Source organism: Schistocerca americana, chromosome 10 (genome assembly GCF_021461395.2).
Source record: "Schistocerca americana isolate TAMUIC-IGC-003095 chromosome 10, iqSchAmer2.1, whole genome shotgun sequence".
NCBI lineage: Eukaryota > Metazoa > Arthropoda > Insecta > Orthoptera > Acrididae > Schistocerca > Schistocerca americana.
Genome location: NC_060128.1, coordinates 81,595,701 through 81,619,768, shown reverse-complemented (window position 1 = coordinate 81,619,768; position 24,068 = coordinate 81,595,701). Strand labels below are relative to the sequence as shown.

The 24,068-nt window shown below is 42.5% G+C and overlaps 1 protein-coding gene across 1 annotated transcript in view; it reads left to right on the top strand.

Moving 5' to 3' along the window:
* Nucleotides 1-4,653: 4,653 nt before the first annotated feature.
* LOC124552595 (angiotensin-converting enzyme-related protein-like) overlaps nt 4,654-24,068 on the top strand; it is a 385,045-nt gene continuing 365,630 nt past the window's right edge. The window contains exon 1 of the mRNA XM_047126920.1: nt 4,654-4,809. The gene's annotated coding sequence lies outside the window, so the exon portion shown is untranslated. The remainder of the gene's footprint in view (nt 4,810-24,068) is intronic.

The window sequence follows — 24,068 nt, the reverse complement described above, 5'->3', positions numbered from 1 at the left end:
GTAACTTTAGGTGTGGTCCAGGGAAGTGTGTTGCAACCCTTGCCATTCACATTGCATATTAATGATCTTACAGACAACATTTATAGTAACTACACACTTTTTGCAGAGGATGCAATTATCTGTAACGAAGTACTGTTTGAAAGCAGCTTCATAAATATTCAGTGTGAGGTATCAAAGTGATGTTCAGGAAAGTGAAACTGTGCACTTCACAAAACAAGAAACCACAATATCCTGTGACTATAATATCATGCACTGTCACAACCAGAATTGGTGAACTCGTACAAATACCTGGAATGATGACACAGTCTCATTCATGGGTACAGCAGGTAGCAGACATCTGTTTACTGGTAGAATACTAGTGAAATACAATCAGTCTAAAAAGGAGATTGTTTACAAATCACTTGTGTGACCCATCATAGAATACTGCTTGAGTGTGTGGGACCCGGACCACATATGGCTGACAGGGGTGCCCCCAGGATAGGGTGATAGGACTGCTGTTGTCCCCTGTATGCATAAATAATTTGGTGAACAGAGTGGGCAGTAATATGCTGTTGTTTGCTGATGGTGCTATGGTGTATTGTAAGATGTCAAAGTTGAGTGACAGTGGGAAGATACAAGACAACTTAGACAAAATTTCCAGTAGGTGTGATGAATGGCAGCTAGCCATAAATGTGGAAAAATGTAAGTTATGTGGATTAGTAGGAAGAAAAAACCTGTAATTTTAGGAAAGAGTGGTTCACCTGTAAGGAGACTGCATATAGGATGCTGGTGCGGTCCATTCTTGAGTACTACTTGATTGTTTGGGATCCGCATCAGATTGATTGAAGGATGATATCGAAGCAATTCAGAGGTGGACTGCTAGATTTGTTACTGGTGTTCAAACAACATGTAATCGTTATGGAGATGCTTCGGGAACTCACATGGGAATCCCTGGAGGGAAGGCAATATTCTTTTCGAGAAACGCTATTGAGAAAATTTAAAGAGTCAACATTTGAAGCTGACTGCTGAAAGATTCTACTCCCGCCAACATACATTGCACATAAAGACAATAAAGATAATATACAAGAAGTTATGGCTGATACAGAGGCATATAGACAGTTGTTTTTTCTTTGCTCTGTTTACAAGTGGAACAGGAAAGGAAAATGACTAATAGTGGTACAGCATGCCCTCCACGTCGTGCACTGTACTGTGGCTTGCGGAGTACCCGTGTAGATGTAGATGGTACGTATTTCACAGTGCTTCCAGACTGTAGATATATGTGGATGCATTGAAAAGTACTGACTTGAAATTTTTTATGTGTAAACTCTTGAAGCTTTTTAAATGAAGCAGACTTTAGTAAAATTATACATCTGTATTCTTCACTTCTACATACTTATTTCTCATCATAGTCACATTGGTTACAAGCAGATTTCTCCCAACAAGAGACCAACTTGTTGAAACTGTTACTGAAGAATGTTTGACTCTATTGACAGAGCCACAGCCTCACCTCGGCTTGCACCACTTCATTACTGTCAAAGTGAAGTCCTCAAAGGCGTTCTTTAAGTTTTCAAAACAGATGAAAATCAAAATGGTTCAAATGGCTCTGAGCACTACAGAACTTAACATCTGAGGTCATCAGTCCCCTAGAACTTAGAACTGCTTAAACCTAACTAACCTAAGGACATCACACATATCCATGCCCGGGGCAGGATTCGAACCTGCGGCCGTAGCGGTCACGCGGTTCCAAACTGAAGTGCTTAGAACTGCACAGCCACACCAGCCAGTGACGAAAATCAAATGGCACAAAGTTGGAACTGTATGGAGGATGATCAGTGGTGGATGAAGCATCAGATTGTTGCAGTATTTGCGTGTGGTCTGGAGCTGTCGAGCTGAAGGAGAGGGTGCGCCATAGTTTGACAAACTCTTCGGATTTGAAACTTGATTACAGAAAGCTGTTTCTCCAGGGCTGACGTAGTTACATTATGCACTGCTATGTTACAGCACTACAATTTGGAACCTTCTAGGGGCAGAGAGCTACAAATATGTAGGCTTGAAAAATAAAGATGTGGAATGTTAATAATATTTATTTTATTTAATAAGCTTTAAGGGTTTTCACATAATAAGTCTGTAGGCATGACTTTTCAGCATACATTCATCGATGAAACATGGAATTTGCAGCACGCAGACAAATCAGTGAGTGGACCGTGGGTGTCTGCCGAAATTTTTCCAACAGGGGGCAAAATTCAGCAATCAAAATTAGTGATACCACCTTTTTCTTTCAGTGATCTAAAATTACATCCTCATATCATTATATCCATGGTATCCAACGAGTTGTGAAGTAAGATTAGTAATTTTTTTTAACACCCTAAGGTGGTATGAAGCGAACATTTAAAATCTTAAACAGAAAAAATTACAACTATTGAGTAAATTGTGTTGCATGCAAATAAAAATCACAAACATTAATACCCATCAAAATGAGAGAACAGGCTGTAAACTACATAAAAAAACTTATTGGATTTGATGTCATCCACAATACTTTCTTTCCCTAAAAAACACATCTGATCAGGCTAATGGATTTATGGATCTATTTCATCACTTTAAGGCTTTCTATCTTTAAATGTTGATCAACAAAACTAAAATTGAAAATAGTGTGTTTTGAAAACTAGATTTTTGGCAAAGTGTAGTGTAGGGCTTGTAACTCACCAAATGAACGTGAAAAATCGTGTTAAACCACTCTCAAATTGGCCTGTAGAATTTACTTTAACAGCCTGGGACTTTTAAAGATTCCAATTCCTTCAGAGCACATTTTTTCAACCTCGATATTTAGCAGTTATTATGTAATGCCTCCAGATGGGATTTTGTTTCGACCGATGCCTATGAACTCATAGATAAGTGCATACGGCTGCGTTCTTCGGGTCTATTGCAAAATGCTCGGCCGAGCAAATCCGAATGTAGAATTTGCAACCGTCACCGGTCTTCTTTGTCCACAGACAAACAGTAAAGTAGTACTGAGATTCCGTTGTGCAGCAAAGCGTCCCTGAGGAGATTGGTGACAGATGATAAGTATGTATACCGCCGCGATAGAGGTAGGGCAGTACTAACACCGTTCAAAATAACTGGTTTCTGAAATAACCGATTTTCGGTTTTTTATTCTTGCTATTTCCTGTACTAAACGTAGAAATCGAACAAAAACAGAAAAATTTTGACTCTCTCAGTTTCAATATGCATAGATTCAAAATATTAAATTAAATAAATAAGTAAAGGAAAACTTAGTCCTTCCACTTTTCGCTTCTTTCCACGAAAAGCGGTATGTGGATGCATATTAGGAAACATCACCAGTATTCTCTGCTGACTAATTTTTTGAAACTGTTCGAAAATCGCTTTGTGAACGGGGATCATACATTCACACCGCTATTTGAGCATTACGAATAGTCGGTGGGAAAAGGTGAAAACTGAAGTCAAATACCTTTATTTCCCTTGTCCGTTTTCAATGGCTACAATCACATAAACGGACGTTATGTAGACACAGGCTGCAATCAGCAACTTTCTATTTTTATTGTAAATAATGAACAATTGTTACGTTTTTAATTTATTACAGTTGCCATAATTTCCTCTTTTATTGCTTCTTAGAAATGGCAGACAAATTCTTAATCTTTTAAAGTAAATGAAGCAGTGTACTTCATTGCTGCGTGACTTAGGAAGTATTTCGAGACTCTAGATGGTTCCATTCTGATAATGAAAACTATCGCACAGACAACAAGGGGCAAGTGTTGCACACTGCATTTAGACGCGTACGATCAAACAGGCCACACAACGTTATTGATTCAGCAGTGCTGTCACTTTTCTTACGCCATGTGTTTGATGCTCCTTTCTATCGGCATTGTTTTTAAAACAGCACTGATCGCGTTTCCCATTTTCTATAAAAACGCATTATTTCAAAGCAAGGCAAATTTTACGAATAAAAATTACTCGTATTTTTAAAAAAGATTTATTTAACCGGTCGGTTTTCTGCATCCCCATACACCCATGCGTAGCTTTTTCCCCTACAATCCACGCATCAAGGCATTAGAACGTTCGCTTTCTACAGCTCGAGAAGGGCTGTATGAGGAAAAGACAGAGAAAAGGTCGGCGGCACTATTTCAGCGTTGTTTTGTAAAGGTTCGCATCCAACTAGACTGTACAATAGCGCAGAAACTCCTGCCACATTGAGGAATCGGTATAATTTGCCGTGGACGGTATGAAAACCAACATCCCAAGACAGGCATCATTGCTAAAATCACAGTCTTTCCCGTCGCTCTGGGCAGTATGAAATACATAGTTTAGTGGAGTCGTAGGAAGTCATTACAGGAAATTCGTGTGAATTCTGTGATGAACGAAAAGCGTGTACTCCAGATTCAGTAGTGGCCAAGAACCCGCTCTCGCGGACTTCCATTCAGTGGATGGAACTTAAATGACGTCATGAACATCTGTCCATAAGCATGCACAGCCAGTCTCTGGCGAGACGCATGCGCGGTCCATGAGTTATCACGAACTTCTTGTCTCTGTCTCTCTCTCTCTCTCTCTCTCTCTCTCTCTCTCTCGATCTTTTGCCGCGTAGCGTTGGCTACACTGGTCTCCAATAGTACGTATGGCGGCCGCAAGAGGTCAGTCTCTCCCCTCGCGTCACGAGTTGGACTTCAGTAGGCGATCAAACATCGCGGTGTAGACACGGTTAAGTGGTCGGTGAAAGCGTCGTGCGCGGTATATGCCGCAAAGCTTCAAGTGCTCGCCTGCTGCGGAAAACTCTTACATAGGTCGCAAGCGGCGGCCAGCGTTGGCGACGAGCGGAAGGTATGTCCAGCGAGCGTCCTTTATTTCGCCACCTGTTTCCAGCAATTTGTGTTTCGAAAGCACCCAAGTCCTTATGTTGAAGACAACAGGGATCTGCAGAACAAACCCACCCTTGTCTGGAATGCGCAAAATGAGGTTTGGCCGCAGCGCATGCTTGTGGAAATTTGCATAGAATGAATTACAACTTTATAATATAAAGTAATTTACTGTATGGGACGTTAAGAGAGAGCTATCGCAGAGAGATTAACAATAATTCACAGGCGTCCACATGAGGGGAAAAGTGCCTATCCGTGAAATCCACGATACTGGTGGGAACGCGCGTTAGAAGCTTTCGGCCACAGGTGGATTCGTGTCGCAAGCCTACACTGGGAAGTTGTGCTAGGAAATTGTCCGTTCCTACAGGTGTCTACAGAATCACCTGCAGTCACGAAACAGCTCTACAAGCGAGCTAAGCGCGTGACACGCCATTACCACTGCAACCTGTTACCCCTTATGCAGTGTAGATATTTCTTCATGCACTTCATATAGCAAATCTCCCGTAGCTGCGGAAACGTTCTGGTATTTTCAGTTTCCATAGAACGGTGTAAGCTGGAGGTGCTGGCATGGAGCTATACACTAGGACGCAATTCACTGAAAGGTCGTTTGAAAAGAAAAGACTAAAGCAAGATATGTCATGGTGATTAATAAGCAATATGGGATTTTCCAAAGTTTATTCCCCGCAGACCAATATCAGCGATTACGTTCATTCTTTAATTCTGAAACACATGAAGTTTAGAATGTTACATAATGGCAGATACTAATTTTTAAATTTTTTGACCATTTTCATGTTTCTGTACAATACTGCCATCAGTTTTTGCTGGTTTTTCCATGGTTATAAAGTATCTTCCGTCGTCATTCTGGAAATACCGCACCGCATGCATGTATTTTCATTTTAGTATTTCCAGATTAAAACAGTATCTTTATACAATTGGAGCACAATTTACTTTGACGTTAAATGTGCTGATCCAGTGTTTCTTCATTCGTTGTTTAGGAAGGCTGAAATCGAAGAAACGTGGTTGTACATTCACTATTTCGCAAATTTTTGCTCTTTATGAATCCGCTTTTTCTTCCTCTGCGTTTTTTCCCGCTTCTCTTCACTTTCGTAAACTTCAGAGAACCTGCTCTAGTTTTCACATGTTCCGCACTCAACGCAGTGTTTCTGTATTCATTTGTTTTCTATGTATGTTCGAGTATTGCCAACATTGCGAAAGCAGTTGTTTTTCAGGTGTATGCTGGTACGTTTTCAGCTGAGGCGTGAATGTAGTTGGGGGAAGGAGCGGGTTTACTTTTCGTATTTGTTAATAATGTGACGTGCCTAATATGCTTTCCTCATACAGCAGGTCATCTGAACCAAGTGTCTGTTCTTAATTTGTGACCTTGAATAATGTTTGTATTCTCTATCGGAAATTAATGCTATATTTTGACAATTTCGTCGGTAATGAGTCATGTGACGTGCGTTGGCCTCGATTTATCAGGTGACTGCATTGAATGAATCCTCGTGTGCGTTGACGCGGAAAAAAACTGAAAATGTGCCCTTTGCGGAAGGCTTCACAATACTCCGAGGAACTCATGCACGAAATAAAAGGTGTGAATGTGTGCCACAAGATAGCGTTTGGACTTTTTTTAGACTATTTTTTCCACTTCTGCTGGATACGTACTGGGAAAAGGAAGCTCCGAGCTAGCGCGCTTGCAATTATAAACAAATATTGCCAATACAAATCCGTTTCTGCCTAGTGTTCAATAAGCGACTCTTTGAATGAGTTAAAAAAATGACGTAGAACATTGGCGCGTCACTACGTAAAGTTCGCGAACCGACACCGCAGATATTTTCCACCGACCATGTCGCTGTGAATATTGTGTGAGACTTTGCTATAATCCGTAAATTATACCGCAGATTGTAATATAGTTAAAAACACAATTTTCTCAATTCTGGGTTTTTAGACTGGAAAATATCTTGTATTGAAGACCGAAGTAATCGTCTATTGTGCGCACTCGTGAGATACAGTATTTCGGGGTAAACTGTTCATCTGCCTATACTTTGAAAACCACTGAGATGTGTACCAGTTATTAGGGTTTTTCCAGTTCCATTTGCATATGCAATGCGGGAAAAATTACTGTTAAAATCCATCTGTACTTGCTGTAATTAATCTAATCTTGTCTCACTATTCCTACGGGAGCGATACGTAGGCGATTGTAGTATATTCATAGTCACAATGTAAAGTCGGTTTGTTGAAACTTTCAAGTAGGCTTTCTCGGGAAAGTTTACATCTATCTATAAGTATCAGCCAGTACAGTTTCTTCAGCATCTCTTGACTCTCCCACGGATCGAACAAACCTGTGACAACTCACACTGCCCTTTCATGTATACGTTTTACATACCCGTTTAGTCCTATTTGGTACAGATCCACAAACTTGAGAAATATTCTAGGGAGGGTCGCACGAGTGATTTGTAAAGTATCCTTTGTAGATTGATTGCATTTCCCCAGTATTTTACCTATAAATCAAAGTCTGCCACCTGCCTTACCCACAACTGAGTCTGTGTGATCATTCCAATTCATATATTTTTCACCGATTCCAGGTGTGACGGACATCATACGCATAGGATACTACGATTTTTCGTTTTATAAACTGCATAATTTTACAGTTCTGAACATTTAAAGTAAGTCACCAGTATTACCACCACTTTGAAATCTTATCAAGAGCTGACTGAATAACTGTACAGCATCTTTCAGATAGAGCTTCGTGATAAGAGAGCGAGCTGAAAAGTAATCCCCCGAATTTAAGTGAAAAGTCAAAGCATTTTAAAGAAAACTCTCTTACTATCTTGCATCTTCATTCTTCATGTCTTTCTCAACATGTTCACTATGATGGCGAAGACATGTCTTCCAACGAGAGATCAGTTTGTCGATACTGTCACTGTATATGGAATGAAACTTCCCGGCAGTTTAAAACTGTATGCCGGACCGAGACTCGAACTCGAGATCTTTGCCTTTCGCGGGCTGTGGCTAAGCCATGTCTCCGCAATATCCTTTCTTTCAGGATTGCTAGTTCTGCAAGGTTCGCAGGAGAGCTTCTGTGAAGTTTGGAGGGTAGGAGACGAGGTACTGGCAAGTGAAGCTGTGAGGACGGGGCGCGAGTCGTGCTTCGGTAGCTCAGATGGTAGAGCACTTGCCCGCGAAAGGCAAAGGTCCCGAGTTCGAGTCTCGGTCCGGCACACAGTTTTAATCTGCCAGGAATTTTCATATCAGCGCACACTCCGCTGAAGAGTGAAAATCTCATTCTGTATATGGAATGCTTGACCATGTTGACGGAGCCACAACTTGACCTGTGCTTGGTGCGCTTCATCACTATCAAAGTCCTCGAAGGTATCCTTTGTTTTAGAAGCAGATGAAAACGTGAGAATATGGCTGGGCCATGTCTGGACAGTATGGATGATCGATGGAAGTTAACCGAAGGTTCTGGATTGTTGTAGGCGTCGCAACGCTCATTGTCGTGCTGCAGGAGAGTGCTCCACGTGTGGAGAAAGTTTTCTGCAGTTACAAACTCTATTACAAATGGTTCAAAAGGCTCTGAGCACTATGGGACTTAACATCTGAGGTCATCAGTCGCCTAGAACTTGGAACGAAATAAACCTAACTAACCTAAGGACATCACACACATCCATGCCCGAGCCAGGATTCGAACCTGCGACCGTAGCAACAGCGCGGTGCCAGACTGAAGCGCCTAGAACCGCTCGGCTACTCTGGCCGGCCCAAACTCTATTACAGGACCGTTGCTAGGTGTTTTGACGCCCCAGACAAGAAGTGAAAAATGACGTCCCCTCCTTTTTAACTACCATCGGTCTCCCCAACTTCCCCGCTCCACCACCAATATCCAACGGCACAGCAGTGCAAATCCCCTGTTATACTTTGTCATTAAACCAAGATGACCAGACGTCATTTTCTGAGGACAGCCCTCAATTTTCATGTTTTGTCCCCAATTCCTTTAAAACTGATTGACGGCAACGAAGGTCCTCAGTTTCTTATTTGTGTCTTCAGTTTTTGAAATTTCCCAAAATAATTGAAATTGGAAGAATCTGCTGAACATTTTAAACAAGAACTCAGCTGAATATACCAATCCAAAAAAATATGACGTCCGTTACTTTTTGTTTAATTGCAAATAAATGTACTAACAAAGGTGTGGAACTATTTTCTGCTGCGAATGAACTCCCCTTGAATTTAGAAATTGTGCTATTTTCATGGGAGAAGTGGTGGTGTTTCTGTTTTAACTGAAATATTTTTAGAATGAGGAATAAATCTCGTGTTTTTTCAGCATCCACTTACTTGTATTTAAATAAATAAATGGCGCCTTGTTTGCATTTTCTATTGAGAGTTCAACTTTTGCTAGCCGACCCGGTGGCGCTGTGGTCTAAGCGATTGGCTTCTGATAATTCATCCGAAATGTGTTCGGCTTCAAATCCCGGTGACGCATGGATTTTGTTTGTCTAAAGGCAGTAGCCCTGGAGTCATTGGCCCTAAGTGCATTTTTTCATTAGGCCTATAGTGTTTCTTCACGCAGAGTTTCTGGACGTCGAATATTTCTTCTTCTATACAATAAACTTATGGCTTCAGGTTTTTTTCTTGCACAGTATCACAATAAAACTTCAGTAGGAAATCAAAATGTAGCTTTGTTTTTATGTGAAGTTATATTTATGAGTAAGATTTAAAATTTATCGGAAGTAATGACCTGAATGATTGCACTTAATTTTTATTTTATACTTATTCCATATGAAAAGTGTCAGTCAAATTCACCGTATGTTTAATGGACAATCATGATACAGATCATACGTTCTTGACTAACCAGCAGCAAGCCAGCCCATATGTCCCGCTCGAGCGCTGAATCAAGGGCACATTTCTTTCCGTTTTGTACTCAGTTTCAGTTTTGAGGCAGGTGTTTACTAACGTCAAAGTAAGTAGAGGCACAAGTAACTGTTCCGCACGCTTTTGAAAACAATAAGGTGTTTTAGTTTTTCTTCTTTTTCCATTTTTCTTTTGCCGCCCTAGGCGTCCGCCTCGTCTTGCCTAATGGTAGAAACGGCCCTGTTCTATTAGGCACCCTGTTTCTCATGCACCGACACAGCTACGGTACAAACCGCTACGCTACAAGGAGCACTCCAGCGATAGAGGGGTACAACTTGCGTCAGCAAAGCGGAAAAGTCTACATGCATGACATGTAATACCTCAACCGGTGTTGAAAACAGAACTAAATTCAGATATTTCACTTTTCAGCACGACCTCGTAGATAACTCTCCATCTGCAAACAGTCTGAGATCATCATCATCATCATCATCACGCTATAGCCTATCCTACATCCACTGAACCCGCTTACTGTAGTCAATCTTTTGTCTTCCTTCCCGTAATTACGAAATTGACGATTCTTCGAGGCCTCTGAATGTTTTGCCAGCCGATCCCTCCTTTTATACAAGTTGGGCCATAACTTTTCCTCCCCAGTTCGATTAACAGCCTCATTAGTCTACCCATATAATTCTCAGTATTCTTGTGTAGCACTAAGTTTCAAAAGTTTCTATACTTTAGTCTGGACTGCTTATAGTTCATATTCCACTTCCGTACAATGCTCCACTTCAAACACAGCCAGAAGAAACCTACTATTTACATTTATATTCGATTTTAATAATTTCTCGTTTTTAGTAGTAGTTTTCTTGCTATTACGAGTCTATATATCATATGCTTTGTACTTTGTTGTACGTCAGCTGTGAGGACGGGCCGTGAGTCGTGGCTGGATAGCTCAGGTGCCCGCCGGCCGCTGTGGACGAGCGGTTCTAGGCGCTTCAGTCTGGAATCCCGCGACCGCTACGGTCGCAGGTTCGAATCCTGCCGCGGGCATGGATGTTGTGATGTCCTTAGGTTGGTTGGGTTTAAGTAGTTCGAAGTCTAGGGGACTGATGACCTCAGATGTTAAGTCCCATAGTGCTCAGAACCATTTAAAAGCCGGCACGATAACTCAGCGTATTCGGTCAGAGGGTTAGCTACCCTCTGTAACAAAAAACTGAGTGAATGGATCGACAAAGAACTTAAACAGATGTCTTAAGACGTCCGCCCCGAGCAGATGCAACGAACGAAAGTGAACAAAAAAAAAAGTGTTAGAGCACTTGCCCGCGAAAGGCAAAGGTCCCGAGTTCGAGTCTCGGTCGGGCACACAGTTTTAATCTGCCAGGAAGTTTCATATCAGCGCACACTCCGCTGCAGAGTGAGAATCTCATTCTGGAAACATCCCCCAGGTTGTGACTAAGCCATGTCCTCCGCAATATCCTTTGTTTCAGGAGTGCTAGTTCTGCAAGGTTCACAGAAGAGCTTCTGTGAAGTCTGGAAGGTAGGAGGCGAGGTACTGGCGGCAGTAAAGCTGCGAGGACGGGGCATGTGTTGTGCCTGCGAAAGGCAAAGGTCCCGAGTTCGAGTCTCGGTCCGGCACAAAGTTATAATCTGCCAGGAAGCTTCATATCAGCGCACACTGCGCTGCAGAGTGAAAATCTCATTCTGGAAACGTCAGTTAGGTTGCTACCCAAGTAGCCAAACTCATCGACTATCTCTTTGATAGTCACTATTAATGCAACAAAATTACAATTCTTGCAAGAGGGGACGATTATTTTGTGTATTGGAAGTGACCCTCATTGGCAGCCAAACAACGTGGATGCCGCTGAATTGTTGACCGAACTACGGATTTCAGTGTTGCTGGTGTGATAGCCGTACAGGGCGCCTCGATGGTTTCTCGTAGCTCGTTCTGTGTAGCTGGCTTCTGTTGATAAACTTCATTTCTCGAAGTCCCCCATTCGTGGAAGTCAGGAGGTGTAAACTCTGGAGACCGTGGTGGGTACTCAGCAGAGCTTCTCTTCGACCTATCCATCGCCCAAGGTGGCTCTGACATTTTTGTGGTAGTGAGACGGAGCGCCATCTTCTCGTAGGTAAGATCTTTCGTTTCCAGACACCTCTCGGATGGCAGGTAAATTCGGTGTTTGCAGCATACGATGATACACTTCACCACTTACTGTACTTTCAAGTAAGAATGGACCAATCAAATCGCGCGGTGACAGACCGCACCACACATTGACAATTAAATTGTGTGTCGACGTGAACGTGAGCGTTTTCAGCAGCACAGTACACACAGCTGTGGCGGTTTGAACTGCGACTCATCAGCAGGATTCCGGAACATATCTTTTGTTCAAACATTACCAATGAACTCGAAGAAAACTGTCAATTGACACACAGTCAACATGAGTTTACAAAACATCGTTCCTGTGAAACACAACTAGCTCTTTACTCCCATGAAGTGTTTAGTGCTATTGGCAAGGGATTTCAGTTCGATTCCGTATTTCTGGATTTCCGGAAGGCTTTCGACACTGTACCACACAACCGGCCTGTAGTGAAATTGCGTGTTTATGGAATATCGCCTCAGCTAAGTGACTGGATTTGTGATTTCCTGTCAGAGTGCTCACAGTTCGTAGTAATTGACGGAAAGTCATCGAGTACAACAGAAGTGATTTCTGGCGTACCCCAAGGTAGTGTTATAGGCCCTTTGCTGTTCCTTATCTACATAAACGATTTGGGATCCAATATGAACAGCCGTCTGAGGTTATTTGCAGATGACGTTGTCGTTAATCGACTAATAAAGTCATCAGAACACCAAAACAAGCTGAAAAACGATTTACAAAAGATATCTGAATGGTGCGAAAAGTGGCAGTTGACCCTAAATAACTGCTAAAAGGAATTCGTTAAACTTCGATTACACGATAAAAGTCTAATCTAAAAGCCGTAAATTCAACTAAATACCTAGGTATTACAATTACGAACAACTTAAAGTGGAAGGAATATGTAGAAAACGGTGTAGGGAAGACTAACCAAAGACTGGGTTTTATTGGCAGGACACTTAGAAAATGTAACGGACCTACTAAGGAGACGGCCTATACTACGCTTGTCCGTCCTCTTTTAGAATATTGCTGCGCGGTGTGGGATCCTTACCAGATAGGACTGACGGAGTATATCGAAAAAGTTCAAAGAAGGGCAGCACGTTTTGTATTATCGCGAAATATGGGACAACGTGTCACAGAAATGATACAGGATTTGAGCTGGAAATCATTAAAACAAAGGTGTTTTTCGTTGCAACGGAATCTTCTCACGAAATTCCAATCACCAACTTTCTCCTCCGAATACGAAAATATTTTTTGACACCGACCTACATAGGGAGAAACGATCACCATGATAAAATAAGAGAAATCAGAGCTCGTACGGAAAGATATAGGTGTTCGTTCTTTCCGCGCGCTATACGAGATTGAAATAATAGAGAACTGTGAAGGTGGTTCGATGAACCCTCTGCCAGGCACTTAAATGTGTTTTGCAGAGTATCCATGTAGATGCAGGTAACCATCCCTGCAAACCGTTCTTGCTAGCGAAGTATGCCTTCGAACCATCTCTGCACTCCATTGTTCGATCCGGGATGTCGTCGCTCATAGCGTGCAGCTATTTGGGATGTACGCTTTCCACTTTGCAGCCTTCAGAATTCGTCGCTTGATCAGCTTACCCCGCTATCACGTGTACCCTGCTTCACAGACGTAATAAAATGTTGCAACACATCAGCGCTGGAAGCTGGACTTTGTGATTGGTCGGCCAGACCTTTCTTATGCTCATCCTGAACACTACCGTCGGAGCTGATTCATCCCGAATACCAAAAGCTGTTGTGCGTGGTGGTGTCTGATTCCGTACACATTACGCCATTGCCGTTGTATCTCCATTATGTTTTCGTACGTCCAGTGCTGTTGCTTAACGCATACGAGATTATTGCGAAAGGCTTAGATGGGAAAAGAGGAATATGTATTGGTGGAAAGAGGATAGAATGTATAAGATTTGCTGATGACATGGTATTAGCGGCAGAAAGTGAGTGGACAGTGAATAACATGCTGAAATATCTGAATGAAGCTTGTGTGGAATTTGGGATGCAAATAAACACAGTATGATCATCAGTACAAGACGCAGACTGTCCAATATTAAAATAGGACTATCTGCCATTAGCCAAGTAAGTGCATTTAAATATCTTTGAAGCACAATAACTGAAGACTTGAGACGTCACCAGGAGGTGAAAACTCGAATTGCCATAGCAAAGGAGGCATTCAACAGAAAGAGGACTCTATTTGGCAAATTAGATAAAGGACTAAGGAAAAGGCTTGGCAAATGTTTCGTCTGGAGTGTCGCACTATATGGGGCAGAAACATGGACGCTGAGACGAGCAGATGAAAAAAGGTTAGAAGCATTTGAGATTTGGATGTGGAGGAGAATGGAGAGAATAAGCTGGATGGAAAGAGTGAGTAATGAAAGAGTATTGGAAAGGGTTGGTGAGAGACGATATCTGCTGAAGGTTGTAAGAGAAAGGAAAAAGAACTGGTTGGGACATTCATTGAGAAGAGAGATAGCAGATGCTTTGGAAGGATTGGTTTGAGGGAGAAGACTGAGAGGAAGAAGGAGATACAAGATGATAGACGACATAAAGGGAATAGGAAACAATGCAGACCAGAAGATAATGGCAGAAGAGCGGACAGCCTGGAGAGCTACCATGTGAAAACTTGCCTTCTGGCAGAACGGTGGTGGTGGTGGTGGTGGTGGTGGTGGTGATTACCATTCCAATACGGACTAGTTCTGCTAAAACAACAGTCTTACTTTATTCATTGCTGGAAAACGTGAGCTAAGATGCGTTGACGAAACAGTGGACTACGCTACCGCCCAAAATTGCAACGACATGTCATTTTGTTCCGAAGATATTAACTGTCAGAGTGACTACGTTTCTCTAGACCCCTCTGTATACTCCGCAAAGCCACCTTACTGTGCGTGGCGCAGGGTACGATGTTTAGGCTACCAATGTCACTGTTTCCTGTTGCAGTCGCGTACAATTCTCGGGAAGAACGATGGCTGGAAAGCCTCCATGCTGCCTCGAATATCACTGATTTTATCTTCGTGGTCTTTTTGCGAGACGTACAGGGTGTTTCAAAAATGACCGGTATATTTGAAACGGCAATAAAAACTAAACGAGCAGCGATAGAAATACACCGTTTGTTGCAATATGCTTGGGACAACAGTACATTTTCAGGCAGACAAATTTTCGAAATTACAGTAGTTACAATTGTCAACAACAGATGGCGCTGCGGTCTGGGAAACTCTATAGTACGATATTTTCCACATATCCACCATGCGTAGCAATAATATGGCGTAGTCTTTGAATGAAATTACCCGAAACCTTTGACAACGTGTCTGGCGGAATGGCTTCACATGCAGATGAGATGTACTGCTTCAGCTGTTCGTTTCTGGATTCTGGCGGTACACCTGGTCTTTCAAGTGTCCCCACAGAAAGAAGTCACAGGGGTTCATGTCTGGCGAATAGGGAGGCCAATCCACGCCGCCTCCTGTATGTTTCGGATAGCCCAAAGCAATCACACGATCATCGAAATATTCATTCAGGAAATTAAAGACGTCGGCCGTGCGATATGGCCGGGCACCACCTTGCATAAACCACGAGGTGTTCGCAGTGTCGTCTAAGGCAGTTTGTACCGCCACGAATTCACGAAGAATGTCCAGATAGCGTGATGCAGTAATCGTTTCGGATCTGAAAAATGGGCCAATGATTCCTTTGGAAGAAATGGCGGCCCAGACCAGTACTTTTTGTGGATGCAGGGACGATGGGACTGCAACATGGGGCTTTTCGGTTCCCCATATGCGCCAGTTCTGTTTATTGACGAAGCCGTCCAGGTAAAAATAAGCTTCATCAGTAAACCAAATGCTGCCCACATGCATATCGCCGTCATCAATCCTGTGCACTATATCGTTAGCGAATGTCTCTCGTGCAGCAATGGTAGCGGCGCTGAGGGGTTGCGTTTGAATTTTGTATGGATAGAGGTGTACACTCTGGCGCATGAGACGATACGTGGACGTTGGCGTCATTTGGACCGCAGCTGCAACACGGCGAATGGAAACCCGAGGCCGCTGTTGGATCACCTGCTGCACTAGCTGCGCGTTGCCCTCTGTGGTTGCCGTACGCGGTCGCCCTACCTTTCCAGCACGTTCATCCGTCACGTTTCCAGTTCGTTGAAATTTTTCAAACAGATCCTTTATTGTATCGCTTTTCGGTCCTTTGGTTACATTAAACCTCCGTTGAAAACTTCGTCTTGTTGCAACAACACTGTGTTCTAGGCGGTGGAATTCCAACACCAGAAAAATCCTCTGTTCTAAGGAATAAACCATGTTGTCTACAGCACACTTGCACGTTGTGAACAGCACACGCTTACAGCAGAAAGACGACGTACAGAATGGCGCACCCACAGACTGCGTTGTCTTCTATATCTTTCACATCACTTGCAGTGCCATCTGTTGTTGAAAATTGTAACTACTGTAATTTCTAAAGTTTGTCCGCCTGAAAATGTACTGTTGTCCCAAGCATATTGCAACAAACGGTGTATTTCTATCGCTGCTCGTTTAGTTTTTATTGCCGTTTCAAATATACCGGTCATTTTTGAAACACCCTGTACATAAGAGGAAGCAATATATTGGTTGGCTCTTCTAGGAACGTACGCTGTCGGAACATTAACAGCAGACCACAATGTGATGCAGAACGCCTCTCCTGCAGCGTCTGCCATTGGAGCTGGATGAACTCCTCCGTGGCGCTTTCGCGCCAGCTAAATAAACCTGTAACGAAGCGCGCTGCTCTTCTTTGGATCATCCGTAGTTCCTCTATCAGTCCTATCTGGTACGGATCGCTGGCCGCCATGACCGTGCGGCTCTAGGCGCTTCAGTCCGGAACCGCGCGACTGCTACGGTCGCAGGTTCGAATCCTGCCTCTGGCATGGATGTGTGTGATGTCCTTAGGTTTGTTAGGTTTAAGTAGTTCTAAGTTCTAGGGGACTGATGACCTCAGATGTTAAGTCCCATAGTGCTCAGAGCCATTTGCACCGTTTTTGGTACGGATCCCGTGCCGACGAGCAGTGTTAAAGTATTGATCGAACGAGTGCTTTGTAAAATACTTCCTTTCTTGATGAACTGCATTTCTTGAGAATTGGTCCAATGAAATTATCTGGCATTTGCCTTACACGCAATTAATTTTATGTGGTCGTTTCACTTGAAATCATTCCGTACGGATATTCATAGATATTTTATGGAAATAACTCTTTCAGATAGTTCTGCAGCTTTGTTATCATATAATGTCACATCCTAATGTAATACCTCCGTTGTCGCCTTATTCAATACCATTATATTCAGTTTTTATTCTTTTGCCTATCCATTAACGCCAGTTGGTGACCAAACCGTGCATCTCTATTCTTTAAAATGGCTCTAAGCACTATGGGACATAACATCTGAGGTTATCGGTCCCCTAGAACTACTTAAACCTAACTAATCTAAGGACATCACACACATCCATGACCGAGGCAGGATTCGAACCTGCGGCCGCAGCAGCAGCAGCGCGGTTCTGGACTGAAGCGCCTAGAACCTCTCGGTCACAGCGGCCGGCCTTTATTCTTTGATCCATAGCATGTTATCGCTGATCTGCGTCATAGTGTGCACTACTTTGTTTCGTAACCAAGATGTTCTTCTGCGACGTTATTCTTCTTTTGCCCTCGATCTCCCCTTCTGTTAGCTGTAGAAGTACGTAAGTTCCTGACAGATTAAAACTGCGTGCCGAACCGAGACTCGAACTCGGGACCTTTGCCTTTCGCAGGAAAGTGTTCTACCATCTGAGCTTCCCAAACACGACTCGCGATTCGTCCTCGCAGCTTTACTTCCGCCAATACCTCGTCTCCTACCTTCCTGGTCCCGAGTTCGAGTCTCCGTCCGGCACACAGTTTTAATCTGCCTGGAAGTTTCATATCAGCGCACACTCCGCTGCAGAGTGAAAATTTCGTTCTGGTAGAAGTATGTGTTCCGTAACATATGTCCTAGGTATGTAGTTTTTCTTCCATTGTGTATTCGTCGCAGTACTTCGGTGTTAGCTATTCTTGATGTGCACGGTAGTTTAAGCATTCAGCAGTAAATCTAAATTTCAACGGCTTCGATCTTCTTTGCTGTTGGCTGTATTTAGTGTCCTTAGGACCGCATAGAAGAACTTACTACTATCGTTTCTTTAATTTTGTAATGTTCAGTTTATAATCTCATTTCATTATGCTACCCATTTCATTGAACTGATATTCCAACTTCTTTCACTTTTTGTTTCTTTGCTTTTAATTTCAGTGCCCTCTCCAAATTTCTCCCGCGTTTCCTTCACTGCTTGCTCAATGTACAGATTGAATAACGTCCGTTATGGGCTACAGCACTACTCATTTACGTCTGAGCTGCTTTTTCGTCTCTTGTACCGAGTTACACGTAACATTTCTCTGTTACTATTGAGAAGAAAATAATACTTGTTTTAGAATCTGGTTTCAGTGGACGCTGACCCTCGTTTGGAACATATTACGCTCGTTCCGCATTCGTAGCGAGTCGGGAAAACTTGCAAATCATCTCGGAAGCGACGCAAGGTCATTACTTCCGCGAGAGCGGTCGACGGAATTCTGTTTCGAAATGGCCGCAGAAAAGGAAAAGCGTACTTCACGAGGTCCTCTTGCACTGCTGCCGCTATCGGACGTTTCGCACTGGGTTTCAAATACCTCAGCGTTTGGCGAAAGGTGCCTCCCGCTGTCTGAATACAAGCATGTAATCGGTGTGTAGTCAGCGTGCCATTTATTTCTTACATCTTGTTAGTGCTTATATATGAAGTGTTTCTTACATTTTTTAGAGTTTCTAAACGCAAATTGATACTTGACCTTTAAAAATGAGATTTTAATTTCATTGACGTATATATTATATATTTCGTATGCGTACTACAAACAATTTACAATAAATTCACACGTTATAGATTAATTTGTCCTCTATAAAATTTACAATATCACAATAAAATACATGGAACATTATATACGGTATAATATGAACATGAAATGGGAGATTCGATTACTGCGTGAAGAGCACTGAAAGACCTGAGTCGAAACAAGGCTCTGGGAGTAGACAACATTCCATTAAAACTACTGACGACCTTGGCAGAGCCAGTCCTAACAAAACTCTACTATCTGGTGAGCAAGATGTATGAGACAGGCGAAATACCCTCAGACTTCAAGAACATAATAATTCCAATCCCAAAGAAAGCAGGTGTTGACAGATGTGAAAGTTCCCGAACTATCAGTTTAATAAGTCACAGCTGCAAAATACTAACGCGAATTTTTTACAGACGAATGGAAGAACTGGTAGAAGCCAACCTCGTGGAAGATCAGTTTGGATTCTGTAGAAATGTTGGAACACGTGAGGCAATACAGACCTTACGACTTATCTTGTTGTTGTTGTGGTCTTCAGTCCTGAGACTGGTTTGATGCAGCTCTCCATGCTACTCTATCCTGTGCAAGCTTCTTCATCTCCCAGTACCTACTGCAATCTACATCCTTCTGAATCTGCTTAGTGTATTCATCTCTTGGTCTCCCTCTACGATTTTTACCCACCACGCTGCCCTCCAATACTAAATTGGTGATCCCTTGATGCCTCAGAACATGTCCTACCAACCGATCCCGTCTTCTGGTCAAGTTGTGCCACAAACTTCTCTTCTCCCCAATCCTGTTCAATACTTCCTCATTAGTTATGTGATCTACCCATCTAATCTTCAGCATTCTTCTGTAGCACCACATTTCGAATGCTTCTATTCTCTTCTTGTCCAAACTATTTATCGTCCATGTTTCACTTCCATACATGGCTACACTCCATACAAATACTTTCAGAAATGATTTCCTGACACTTAAATCTATACTCGATGTTAACAAATTTCTCTTCTTCAGAAAAGCTTTCCTTGCCATTGCCAGTCTACATCTTATATCCTCTCTACTTCGACCATCATCAGTTATTTTGCTCCCCAAATAGCAAAACTCCTTTACTACTTTAAGTGTCTCATTTCCTAATCTAATTCCCTCAACATCACCCGACTTAATTCGACTACATTCCATTATCCTCGTTTTGCTTTTGTTGATGTTCATCTTATATCCTCCTTTCAAGACACTGTCCATTCCATTCAACTGCGCTTCCAAGTCCTTTGCTGTCTCTGACAGAATTACAATGTCATCGGCGAACCTCAAAGTTCTTATTTCTTCTCCGTCTTATCTTAGAAGAAAGATTAAGAAAAGACAAACCTACGTTTCTAGCATTTGTAGACTTAGAGAAAGCTTTTGACAATGTTGACTGGAATACTCTCTTTCAAATTCTAAAGGTGGCAGGGGTAAAATACAGGAGCGAAAGGCTATTTACAATTTGTACAGAAACCAGATGGCAGTTATAAGAGTCGAGGGGCATGAAAGGGAAGCAGTGGTTGGGAAAGGAGTGAGACAGGGTTGTAGCCTCTCCCCGATGTTATTCAATCTGTATATTGAGCAAGCAGTAAAGGAAACAAAACAAAGATTCGGAATGGGTATTAAAATCCATGGAGAAGAAATAAAACTTTGAGGTTCGCCGATGAGATTGTAATTCCGTCAGAGACAGCAAAGGACTTGGAAGAGCAGTTGGGCGGAATGGACAGTGTCTTGAAAGGAGCATATAAGATAACCATCAACAAAAGCAAAACGAGGATAATGGAATGTAGTCGAATTAAGTCGGGTGATGCTGAGGGGATTAGATTAGGAAATGAGACACTTAAAGTAGTAAAGGAGTTTTGCTATTTGGGGATCAAAATAACTGATGACAGTCGAAGTAGAGAGGATATAAAATGTAGATTGGGAATGGCAAGGAAAGCGTTTCTGAAGAAGAGAAATTTGTTAACATCGAGTGTAGATTTAAGTGTCAGGAAGTCGTTTCTGAAAGTATTTGTATGGAGTGTGGTCTTGTATGGAAGTGAAACGTGGACGATAAATAGTTTGGACAAGAAGAGAATAGAAGCTTTCGAAATGTGGTGCTACAGAAGAATGCTGAAGATTAGATGGGTAGATCACATAACTAATGAGGAGGTATTGAATAGAATTGGGGAGAAGAGGAGTTTGTGGCACAACTTGACAAGAAGAAGGGACCGATTGGTGGGACATGTTCTGAGGCATCAAGGGATCACCAATTTAGCATTGAAGGGCAGCGTGGAGGGTAAAAGTTGTAGAGGGAGACGAAGAGATGAATACACTAAGCAGATTGAGAAGGATGTAGGTTGCAGTAGGTACTGGGAGATGAAGCAGCTTGCACAGGACAGAGTAGCATGGAGGGCTGCATCAAACCAGTCTCAGGATTGAAGACCACAACAACATACAGTATAATAAAATATTATGCAGTCTCTGGTTGATATCTCATTCTTCCAGAAGTCCACGTATGCCCTCGCTGTTTCGCTGCACGCCATCAGATCTTGGGCCGTGCACGCTCTTGGATGGTTTATTAGCGGACATTGAAGCAGGCGGTTCATGGTCTGGATGTTCCCACACGGACACAGAGCACTTTCACTAATTCCCCACTTGTGCAGATTTTTGTAAGATCTGCCCATTCCTGAACGCAGCCTGTTCAGTGTTTTCCATCTCTCCCACTCAAGTTCCGCACCTGGTGGCAGCACTTCCTTAGAATCGTGAGCAGATTCTTGTTGTTCCTGCCACAGTCTTTTTCTAGAGGTTTTTGGTGGATCTGTGAGTGGTTCGGTTGAGTGGAGGAAACTACTTCTCGACTTAAGGCGTTCTGGTACCATTTGGTACCCATGTAGCGGATGACGTTGATCTAGAAACTGTTTTGTTCGTTTAATTCTGCCCTGTATTGAACGTCGGGCATTTGGCGGAGCAGTTCGTGATAATGAGTGTAGGTGTCCTATTCTTGTTGGCTTAAGACATCCAGTAATATGTCTACACGTCTGGTTCAGGACAGTTTGTGTGGCATGACCGCTCCCAGACAGGACTTGCAGACTCAGCAGCAGAGTAACAGAGTGCCATTGCGGTGGTGCGTAAACCTTTTGTAAAAGCTCCCCATTTTGATGCTAGCTTGCCAAGTAAGTTATTCCGTGATTGGACTTTTGCTCTGCTCCTCTCAATGTGCTGCTTGGATGACAGTGTCCTGTCAAGAGTAACTGCCAAATACACTGCGAAAGGGCGGTGTGTTAATCTTGTCATTCCACCAAACATTCAGTTCTCGCTTCGCCTCTCTCTTGTTAAGATGAAATAGGCAAGTCTGGGTCTCACTCGGATTGGGTTTCAGCTGATTTTTATTGTAGTAGTTGGTGAGATTTTCAAGGTTCTCAGCTAGTATTTCCTCAGTATCCATGTAGTTTGATGCCTGAGGGCATAAAAGAAAGATCTTTACTGCGGACTAATAGGCTGGTCGTTTGTACTTTTGTATAAATGTTGAATAACATGGGGGCAAAAACACTGCCCTGGGGAAGCTATTTTTTTTCTTTTTTTTAGTCGCCTCCCGTTCTTGTTACCCTGGAATTGAACAAAATATCTTCTGTTAAGTAGGACTTATTTGAGTACAGCACTGAGTTGAGGGCTTTTTGTTGTTTTTTGCACTTTCGCTAGAAGATTTCTGAGGTTGATGGTATCATATACTGCCGTCAGATCTATAAACACCACCCTTGAAGCTACTCTTTTTTCAAACCCATCTTCAGTGTACTGGGTTAGGCTGAGAGCTTGACTGGTGCAGGATTTGCCAGGCCGAAATCCTGCTTGCCCTTTTATTAGGATGCCCTCAATCACCTCTTTGAATCTGTTTAGTATCACTCTTTCAAACAGTTTGTAAGATGTACACAAGAGAGATCGGCCGATCTTAGGATCTTGAGGGTCTTTACCAGGCTTAACAATTGCAATTACTTTTGCCTGCCTCCAGATCTTTGGGATTCGTCCAGTTGTCCAACAGTAGTTGATAAACTCCAACAGCCACAATTTATAGCGAAGATGTATCAGCTGTTCATTTGTAATATCAGCTATGACCTAATATCAGCTATCATTTAAGGCAGGCATGTACAACCTTTGGTGACCCGCCGGCCTGATTCACACACTTAAGCTCGCGACCCCACCTCGGATGTCCTGACAGCAGTGCTCGTAGCGCAAAAGCCGAAACTAGAACGCCCATCATAACTTTATGGGGCAATGCGCCGACAAGAATGGCACACCTTTTCCGAAACGCCATGCCTTCAGATCATGACTCAGAAAATCCGACTTTGGGAGTACATTCGTGTTAGGTTCACACTGTTTTCAGATGTACACATTTGCTTATGCATCGTGAACATGTTTTCTTTACTTAGAACGTTTACTGTAACTGTCTTAAAATATTGCGTTGTAAAATTTTGCAACGCCGCTATTAAGAAACGATAAGCTAAATAAATAAAACATCTGAAGATGGGATACCAAACACATCGAAATATCCTTTCGTTGATGTTCTCATTGCAAGACAGTATCCATTCGGCTAAGGTGTCTTCAAAATACTTAGCAATGTGACAGAATTTCATCATGAATCAATCTGAAAGCCTTTATTTCCTCTAGCTGAACTTTCAATTCCCTTTCAAATTTCACACAAGTTTTCTCTACCATTTATTCGGAGTACAGACTGAAAAACACAGGGGATAGGTTAAACCCCTGACTTGCTTGTCAGAATCTTGTCCTTACTCTTACAGCTACATTGTGGTCTGTGTGCTGATTATATGGAGCCTTTAGCTTCCTATATTTCAAGGAGTGTTACAATCAGCGTTGACAAAATCTTTTTCTAAATCTAGAGATACTATAAGTGTGCGGTTTTCGTATCTTGTGAGGTCGGTATTAGTTTCGTGCCCAGAGCATATACGTTAATAGTTCTCATCAGCGTTTGAATTTCTCTGTATTGCAAGGGAAGAGAATATACTGTTTAGTCGGAGTGGCAGGATCACGTGATGATTGTACGCCTTTATTTTTTTTTCTCTTTATTTCCGCTGAGCAACGTAAGACCATGTGGAGGGTACACGAGAGTTCTTTCGCGACAACGGAAAAGCTGAAAAAAAAACAAAAGAAAAACGGCTGACGAGTTTTTTCTCTCCTCCTCGTCCTCCTCCTGACTTACGTGGCATGAGTAATACAATACAGGAGCGTGACAGCCGCTACAAAGGCGGTTGACAATAGTGCTCTTGTTTGACTTTTTGTCTTAACCCTTACTGCATAGCGGTCATAATATAAGCCAAGCGCACTTCCTGCGTGAATATTTTATTTT